A 9432-nucleotide genomic window follows, 5' to 3' on the forward strand; every position below is an offset into this window, starting at 1 on the left:
AGACTACACGGATGGATGGTCTGGGGTTCAAGAACTCGGACTGGACAGAACGGACGGACGGCTATGGAGCGGCTAGATGGACGCGATGGATTGGGAGATGGCCGATCTGGTTCCTGAAGCAAAAGAGTGCCATTTTTATGAGTTTTTATGAATCAAAATGATAAACAGAAAGAAAGCTAAAGGATAAATGAAGAACAGGAGCAAATATGACTTTTTATGGGTTTTTATAATGAATGGAAAATCTAGAACTATATGATGCAAAATAAAACAAAATGAGAGAAGGATAGAGATATGGGGGATGGATCCTTGTTGCTGGATGTGTATCTCTCTCAACGAGAATAGTGGATGGAGGTGGATAGCTATGGGATTTCGCTTGCTGGATGTGTATCACTCTCAAGGCAAATCGATGGATGGAATGGAGGTGAAGAATCGTCACAAGCTTGGTGGTTGAAGCTTGATAAGACTCGGCTGCTCTCTCTTGTTTCTCACAGAAAAAGACTTAGGGTTTTAGGTTTGCAAAGGCAAAATTATTTCATAAAAGACTTAGGCAAAAATCGCCAACTTCATGGGGTTATATAGGTTTTACCCCTTATGGGACTCAAAGATAAAAAGGCCTTAAACAAGCTGGCCGAAAATGAGGCTGAAACAATAGCCCAAAGTCTTAACCAAATAAATTAAAATAAACAAGACATCTGGTTGTCGGTTTGAGAAGCCTAGACCAAGGCTAATAGCATGCTTGCATGTTGCCTCATTAAAACCTTACCAAGAAAACCCAATGGGACAAAACCTGGTGAGGAAAAAGAGTACAACACATGCTACTCCCCTTGGTGGTTGGCTAGATCTCAGAACCGGGAAGAGTTGCAGTGGATGAAATGGAAACTGAGTCTGGACCAAGCTCGGATGTGGAAATGAGAAGTCCGGCTTGGTTGAGTCTGAACTGGATCGGGTTGGCCGCGTCCTGAACCTCTGTTGGGCCGGCTTGATCATGAATCTTCAACTGGACCAACTTCTCAATCAGCAGCTGGTCCTGGTCAGTCTGTCCATCTTGATCAAGGATTTGTTGGACAGATTTGGTGAAACCTTCTCGCAAGGCCCTGGTTCCACTCCGGGTAACGGACCGCACCTAGCTATGGGAACCTCTACTTGGATGGCCTCATCATTCCCTCCATCTTGAAGAGGTTCTGGCCTCAGAACACCATCATCTGCTAAGTCATCATTACTATCTGCATGGAAAGGAGACAAATCCGAGACATTGAAAGTATGTGAAATTTTAAATTCAGCTGGGAGGTCAAGGATATAGGCATTGTCGTTGATCTTCTTTAGGATGCGGAATGGTCCTGTCCCACGAGGAGAGAGCTTGGAATTCCGGGCTTCTGGAAACCTCTCGGGCCGCATGTGTAACCACACCAAGTCTCCGGGTTTGAACAGTACCTCCTTCCTCTTCTGGTCATACTTGGCCTTGACCTTAGCCGCCTTGGCCTCTATCCTCTCCTTGACCTTCAGGTGCATGTTCTTAACAAACTCATCCTTGGCGACTCCATCACCACTGCGGTACATGGAGCTGGGCAGTTCGGTGAAGTCTAAAGGAGTCTCTGGCTGAAACCCATAAACAATCTCAAAAGGTGACAGGTTAGTAGTAGAGTGCCTAGCATGGTTATAAGCAAACTCAACAAAAGGCAAACAAGACAACCAATTTCTTAAATTCTTACCGACCGTAGCTCTCAACAGTTGAGAGAGTGTACGGTTTACTACCTCAGTCTGGCCGTCGGTTTGGGGATGGCAAGTGGTCGAGAATAGTAGCTTGGTTCCGATTTTGCCCCATAGTGTCTTCCAGAAATGGCTGAAGAACTTGGCATCACGGTCCACGTAATCTTCCGCGACACTCTCAAGCGGATGAGCATCAAACTCGGAGAAGTAATTCCAACGCCAAAACCGCTCACGGGTTTTTCAGGCGAAGTATCGATGACTCTTGAATCGATCCAGTTGCCAGTCATAGCCAAGGAGATCACGAAAATCGTTGAGTTCGCGGTAGTCGATCATCCCGATATCTACAACGTGATCATGGGAACCCCATGGCTCAACGCCATGCAAGCAGTTCCGTCGACCTACCATCTGGGTCTCAAATTTCCAACCCCAAGCGGAGTCGAGACTATCTGGGGATGCCAACAACAGTCGCGGTTATGCTTCCTCGCAGAGCAAAAGTTAAGGCGAATCACGACTTCTGCAACTGCAAACGGCAAACGTACGAAGATAGATCGATCTTCGGCCAAAAACGCCCCAAGAAAAGACGAATTAAAATCGTCTACCGATGCAAACGCATCGGACGTCGAAACTCGACACGAGTCCGAAGCCCACGCTACAACTCAACCGGAACATCCAGAAAATAGCATTGACCCAGCAACGATCGACATCGTCAAGGCGGACATTGCGACATCTACCGCCGAGTAAAAACACTCGCGGCATGAAACAAAACTACGAGATGGCTTGATCCTCGAAAGGGGTATGTAGGCAGCTCGTCAAAAGACGAGTTCAGCTATCCCCCTCTCTAAAAGGGGGGGGGGGGTGGGTGCGGATACTCGTATACTCCCACTTAGAAAAATCTTCATTATTGTAATCGAGTTTTTAGAAACTCCAAAAAACTTTTACTACAATCTACGTTGCTCCTTTTTATCGAAAACGTTTACGCTTCAGTTAAACACAAAAAACTTTCAGGACACGCCTGGAAACATTAAGACTCTTGTCTGTGGCCTCATCCGGCCCAAAAATCGAGCGCTTATCATCTTTCAAACACGCAAAGATACACGTATAATCCCCGAAACAACTGCGAGACGTCGCAAAAGTTAAAATTCGAGGATAATACTAACAAATTGTCTGAACGCGACCACCAAAAAACATTACACCCCGTTCATCGATTGGCCCCGACGAACACGCTAGCCGTCTTAAACAAACGCAATTCGATCACTCTTTTGATCATCAAAAACGTCTAACACTAGGACGAAAGCGCGCTACAACAAAAATCCAAAATTTTGGTTTAGCACTTCCAGTTGACTCTGAGAAGATGCTCGATTCGTATCATACAAGTCATATAAGCCAAGAACCTATTGCGGACTTTAAATCGGTACGAGTCAGGAAGAAATCGCAACAGGAAAAACGATAGCCGGCTAGTCACCGCATAAACCTTAACCGAAAGTAAACCTAGGCCTTGCCCTAAACCCAACTCTCTGGTCTCAAACATCTCAAGACATGATATCTAAAAGATACGAGATCCTAAACCATGTCTCTCCGTTCGCATCTCAATGTTCCGGAAAATCGTAAAGATAAGTATTTTTTTACGAAAATCACGAACGAACTAACAAATTGAACATCTCATCGGAATTAAATATGAGACGACAACTCATATTTACTCCGAACCTACTCAGGAAAACTCGAAATGAAACATTCATCATATATATAAAACCGCGTAAAGCGGTAAGGGATTCAAAGCCACCAACGGCCAGTCTCGGAAAATACAAATACGGCCATCTAGGCCTAAACGAAATCTAAATTTAAAAGGCCACACTCGGCCAAAAACAGATAAACGATAATCCAACTCAAACATCGACATAAAGGAGCAGTCCATCCAATTGCTACCCTCTCACCCACCAAAGATGGGATCCTCAACGGACGGTTCTGCATCATCCTCAGCGTCGGGCGGCCTTTGACCACTACTCTGACCAATGGCATAGACAGCAGGCACGGAGGTATCTTCAAAAAACACTCCCATGCCATCATCAATCGACGAGCTGAAACGAGATCGATGAGTTTCGACCGCAGCACAGACCCTCTCAGGAGAGAAATAACCCCAAAACAGCGGGCCACCACGGAGAAGGTTCCGAACGACGCACAGATCTTCCGGAAAAGGAGGAATGGGGTTGTACACTGCAAAATAGACATAGTTCAGATATAAAGTAAAAAATGGGTGGTAAGAAAACAACGAGTGATCACTCAACAAGTTACCTCCTACCCCCTCCCCCCCAGTCGCCTAAACGAGGGAAGGCACTCCGCGGCAACCGAGGCTTGATCCAATCTAACGTAAAAAAAGTAACTCTACCATCCACGGTCGCCCTGAGGGAATCCTTTCAGGACTTCCATAAAAGTATGTGGTCTAAAACCATACAGACGATCGGTCCCAACACGGGACATGGTAAGGAAAGCTTCGAGATATTCAGCAGTAAGCTCTATGCCTTGCTCGTATCCCAAGACTAACAACCCGACAAGATGCTTTATACCGCGGGGAGAAATCTGACTTATCAAAACTTCCAAACGGTTCAGAAACTCTACTATAACCGACGGAATGGGAAACCATAGGCGAGCACGCATCAGATGCTCCTCGTACAGAGTAAAAAAGCCTTCGGGAGGTTCGTCAGCCCTCTCCCCCTCAAGGGGTAATCGAAAATCCACGTTTTCCGGAACGTGACAAAAGCTGCGTATGGTTCCAAGGAATGGGAGGGTACACTTGCTCGGTCTCCCGACGACCCTTTCCAAAAAAGGCCTCACGGGAACCCACGGCTCGGGAGGTGGTTCTTCCACGTTGCACAAAGCCACCCAATGTGCGTCGGCCTCGGCAGGGTCAGCGGCGTGTGGCACGAACTCGATCTCTCGAACAACCTCACCGCGTTGGTCACGGACGGTTTCGCGATTGAAGATAGTAGGCCGAGCGTTTCCAGAAATCCCTTGAGACATTCTCAACAAGGAGGGAAAGGAAAAATCTCAATGGTAGAGAGAGAAAATTGAAAGGCCTTTTTCACTCTTAAACTTTGAGAAGATAATGAAGTGAAAAGCTAGAAACAAGTTACCTCCCTTCTTATAGGCATGAGAATTTACTATTCAAGCTCGGACTTTCGGATATTAATCTCATCCAACACGCCTAACTTGCCAAACATGCCTAACCGCACGCTAGGACCCTACGATGCATGGTCCTAACGGGCTGGGGGGCTAACTGTTGGGGTCAAAAACGGTCACGACGGAATTATCACCTGATAACCCTCGGAAATCATATTTCCGAAAGAGATAGTAAAAAGAAAGATATAATTTTCGTAAAAAATAACAAATACGAAGTTATTAAGAAGAAGTATCCTTGAAGATTCAAAACAAACGAACCAAGCTCGGTCGTTGCGTAATTACCGCACATACACGCTGACCGGTCGCTACGTAGCAACCAAGTCTGAGCCGATGTCGGTCGCTACGTATTGACCGAGCTCAAGCCAAAGCTCGGTCGCTACGTAGCAACCGAGCGATCGTCCCGCTCGGTCGCTATGTAGCGACCGAGCGATCATCCCGCTCGGTCGCTACGTAGCGACCGAGCGCTCGTCCCGCTTGGTCGCTACGTAGCGACCGAGCGCTCGTCCCGCTTGGTCGCTACGTAGCGACTGAGCTCGAGCCAAAGCTACGTAGCAACCGAGCTCGAGCCAAAGCTACGTAGTGAGCGAGATCGAGCCAAAGCTCGGTCGCTACGTAGAGACCGAGCGCTCTTCCCGCTCGGTCGCAACGTAGCGACCGAGCTCGAGCCAAAGCTCGGTCGCTACGTAACGACCGAGCGCTCGTCCCCCTCGGTCGCTATGTAGCGACCGAGCTTGACCAAAGCTTGGTCGCTACGTAGCGACCGGGCTCGAGCCATAGTTCGGTCGCTGTGTAGCGATCGGGCTCTTCCGAACATCAATACGACACCAGTCCATGCATTCTCGTCAAACCTTCGATACTATCTCCCGAAGACCGTAGCAAACTCGGTTCATGTTTTCCGCTATTCTAAATCATCGATCAAACTTTGCGGACTAAAACCGTGAAAAGTTCGTTCTTTATCGAAAGAAGTCGCAGTAAACGCTTCGAGTCGGAAGACAGCCCAAAGGGACCTAAAACACGACTCGAGGCCCATCCTACGATTTCTTAACCAAAAGCCCATAAACCATATCACGGTTTACGCTTGGCGTACAAGGAAGGATAAATGTCAAGTTTCCGCGGATAAATATGGAATTTTGAGGATAAACACGAAGATCGGAAAAAATGGAATATCTCCATTTTATGCTATGACGGCTTAAGGGCAGTAGAGTAAAAGCGTAAACCGACTTAGGAGCGAGTATATAAGGAGTCCTAGGCGAGAGGCATGAAAAAAGGAGAACTTTTTCAACTCGGAATTCTCTGCACTTAGAAACTTTAGGCTTTATTCTCGACAAGTTCGGTTTCTATGACTGGCACTTAATTACTAGACGAACTCGCCCAGGCAGTTCGATCTCTTGTCCAGCTCTATCAATTAAACTATGTTCGGCTTGATCCTCGAAAGGGGTACGTAGGCAGCCTTTAACAAGGTTCAGTCCAAAATCAATCAAAAACCTTTTGTGTATCTATTTCGTCTTTTGTTATCGAGCTTCGACTCAACTAGGTTTGAGCTATTAGGCGGCTAGAACAAAGTAACTCGCTGACAGCCTTTGCGGCCAAAGCTTTTATGATCTCTTGTAATGATCGCAACGCTCTTACGCAGACTCGAAATAAGATCCACTGTTTTCTCTAAACTCGTTTGTTATCTTTTCATGATTTCCGCATATATTTGGTCACTTGTCGTTGGCTTTCGCAGAGATCCGGGACCTCTGGGAAATTAGGGTTTTCCTAGTTTCCCAATTTAAACGGAAATCGAAAGTGCAAATTTCAGTTCCCACATGGTTGATTCCAAGGGACACATCCCTAGGCTTTGGCCGAACATAATTAAACCGCTAGCCTAGACACTGGTCGGTTAGCCGGACGGTCCGATCGCTCCAAGACTGGGCGGTTAGTACGAACGGTTGGGAATGACCCAAAGGGCACGAGTTGTCAAGAGTCATGAGTGTCCAACGGTTGTGAGTTGCCAAAGGATGTAAGTGACCAAGAGGTACGAGATACCAAAGGTTACGAACATCAAAAGGTACGAGGACCGAGTGGTACGAATGACCAGCGAGTGCATGTTCCAAACGGTGTCTTTCGGGACAGGTTATGACCGATCCTGATGGATCAGCCTATGGCTTGTTTAAGTAAGACAAGGTCACGGTTTGTCTAAGCCAAGGTACAGTCGCAAGGTCTGACCGGTTGCTAAGCCTTCCGGATTAGGCTTGAGGCTTACTCGGCCGATTGGATCCAGGCCTAAGGCCGGATCAGGTAAGGGAGTCCATTGGGCCATTGAGCCGGAATCCATTGGCCGGTCGCACCTAGATTCTATCCGGTTAGACGTATTGGTCTTTGGGGACGATCCGGATCTGTTTGCGTGTTCTGTTTATCTATTCTGGACTATCTATCTGATTCTAAGTCAAGGGGTGGTTGGTTGAATGACTTAGGATACGGTAGATAGGTTCATACGTTTTATGATTATGTTGACTGAGGTTTATCTAAGTTCTAGGGACCAAGCCAAGCATTGTAGAATCATTCTGTTCTATTCGCGGTTATGATTAATGCTTATCTGGTTATGGTTTCAGGAACAAAGGATGGTTCTGGTCAAGCCAAGGAGCCGTGAAGGCTCGGCCAGTGAGAGGCTGTGTAACGTGTGGTTAGATGATGCTAGGGATGAACTAGTGATTGTCTATGAGACTGTTAAGAAGTTGTGTATTGGATCTCATGTTTCTAAGTAATACAAAGTTAACATATTATTATTCCGCTGTGAAATCTGTTCCTTTGTTTATGAACCTCATATTTGAATATGACTTAGTAAATAAAAGACTTAGAATGAATCAGAGAAGCAAAGAAATTAATAAGTACGCATTCGTATCCAGTTGGGTCGAGAGACCAGGAACGGGTCTTACAAGTTGGTATCAGAGCATGCTTGATTCTAGGATAGTTGGGTTATGTAGTCGACACACACACACAGCCAGCTGATTAAGTCTCACAGTGAGGTTTGATTGCTTAGTCTAGGGATTGTTTTGTTCTGTTTATGGTTAGTATGTTTCGTACTAACATTGTCTGAATCCTTAGGCTGGAAAAAGCAAATCGGGAAATTCCCGAAGAAGTAAGAGAACGGCCGGTCAGTCTAGTCAAGTGGCCGTGGATGGAACTAATCTGTCCGGATTGCAAACCGATCCGGCCGCGGCTAATACCGGTGATGTGTTGCCGACTGATCGGGCTAACCTTACGGGGACGCAATGGGATGGTCAGGAACATCAGGAGAGTGATGAGGAAGTGGAATCCTCGAACGCTAACCGTGATGGTGACCAGCGTGAGAAAGTGGCCGATGGTACGGCCAATGTAACCGCAACACTGTCCAAGGAGGACTTGTTAGAGGCCATGAAGGTAATGGGGACTCAGGTGGCGGCTATGGCCCAACTGTTCACACCATTAGTGAACGCCTAGGTTGGCCAAGCTATGCCTGTGGCTACGACCGCCCCCAACACCAATGGTCCAGTTGTGGAAACGGTCGAGGTGATCGAGATTGATCCACCAGAAAGGACCGATAAAAAGGTGGACTATCTGAGTTTGCTTCAACACATCTCCCGTCTAGGGACGAAGCATTTCTCAGGAAGCACCGATCCTATTGAGGCAGACGAGTGGAGGAGTAGGCTAGTCCGAAACTTCAGCTCAACTCGCTGTCCCGAGGATTACAAGAGAGACATTGTGGTTCACTTCCTGGAAGGGGATGCGCATAATTGGTGGCTGGCTGTGGACAAGCGCACCAATGGAAGTCTCCAGAGTTTTGCGGATTTTGAAGATGAATTCAACCGCAAATACTTTCCTGCAGAGGCTTGGGACCGTCTGGAAGGTAGATTCCTAGACCTTACCCAAGGCGGCAGGGCCATACGTGAGTACGAAGAGGAGTTCAACCGACTCCGACGGTTTGTTGGAAGGGAACTCGAGGACGAGACAGTCCAGGTTTGTCGGTTCATTCGAGGCTTAAGGCCGGAGCTGAGAACCCACTGCTCGATCCGCACCTTCAGCACCGTTGGAGAGCTTGTTGAACGTGTAGCTCTTTTGGAGTCTAACTTGGCCGAAGAAGCCAAGCTTAATACAAAGTCGCAGTCTGCCCCGACGGGTAAGACTAACGACCGAAAGAGGAAGTGGGACCAGGTTGACGGAGGGAAGGCCTTTAGTGGACGACCTGAATGTCCCAAGTGTGGTAAGAACCATCCAGGTGAATGCTGGAAAGCCATGGGAGCTTGTGTGAGATGTGGCAGCTTGGATCATTCTATCCGAGATTGCACTCGACCAAGCCGGACTCATGGCCAATCCAGTGGCAGCGGCTCTCGGACTTGTTTCCATTGCGGCCAAAGTGGACACTTCCAAAGTGAATGTCCCAAGCGGAAAGGAGGACAAGGGAAGGGTCGTGGAGACACGGGAAAGTCGACCCAGAGCAAGCCGACCACAACACCAAGGGTGTATGAGCTGTCCCGAGACGACGGTGCTTCTGGATCGTTTGATTCGATCTCTGGTATTTTCTGAATTTAT

Source organism: Brassica rapa, unplaced genomic scaffold (genome assembly GCF_000309985.2).
Source record: "Brassica rapa cultivar Chiifu-401-42 unplaced genomic scaffold, CAAS_Brap_v3.01 Scaffold1030, whole genome shotgun sequence".
In the NCBI taxonomy this organism is placed as follows: Eukaryota; Viridiplantae; Streptophyta; class Magnoliopsida; order Brassicales; family Brassicaceae; genus Brassica; species Brassica rapa.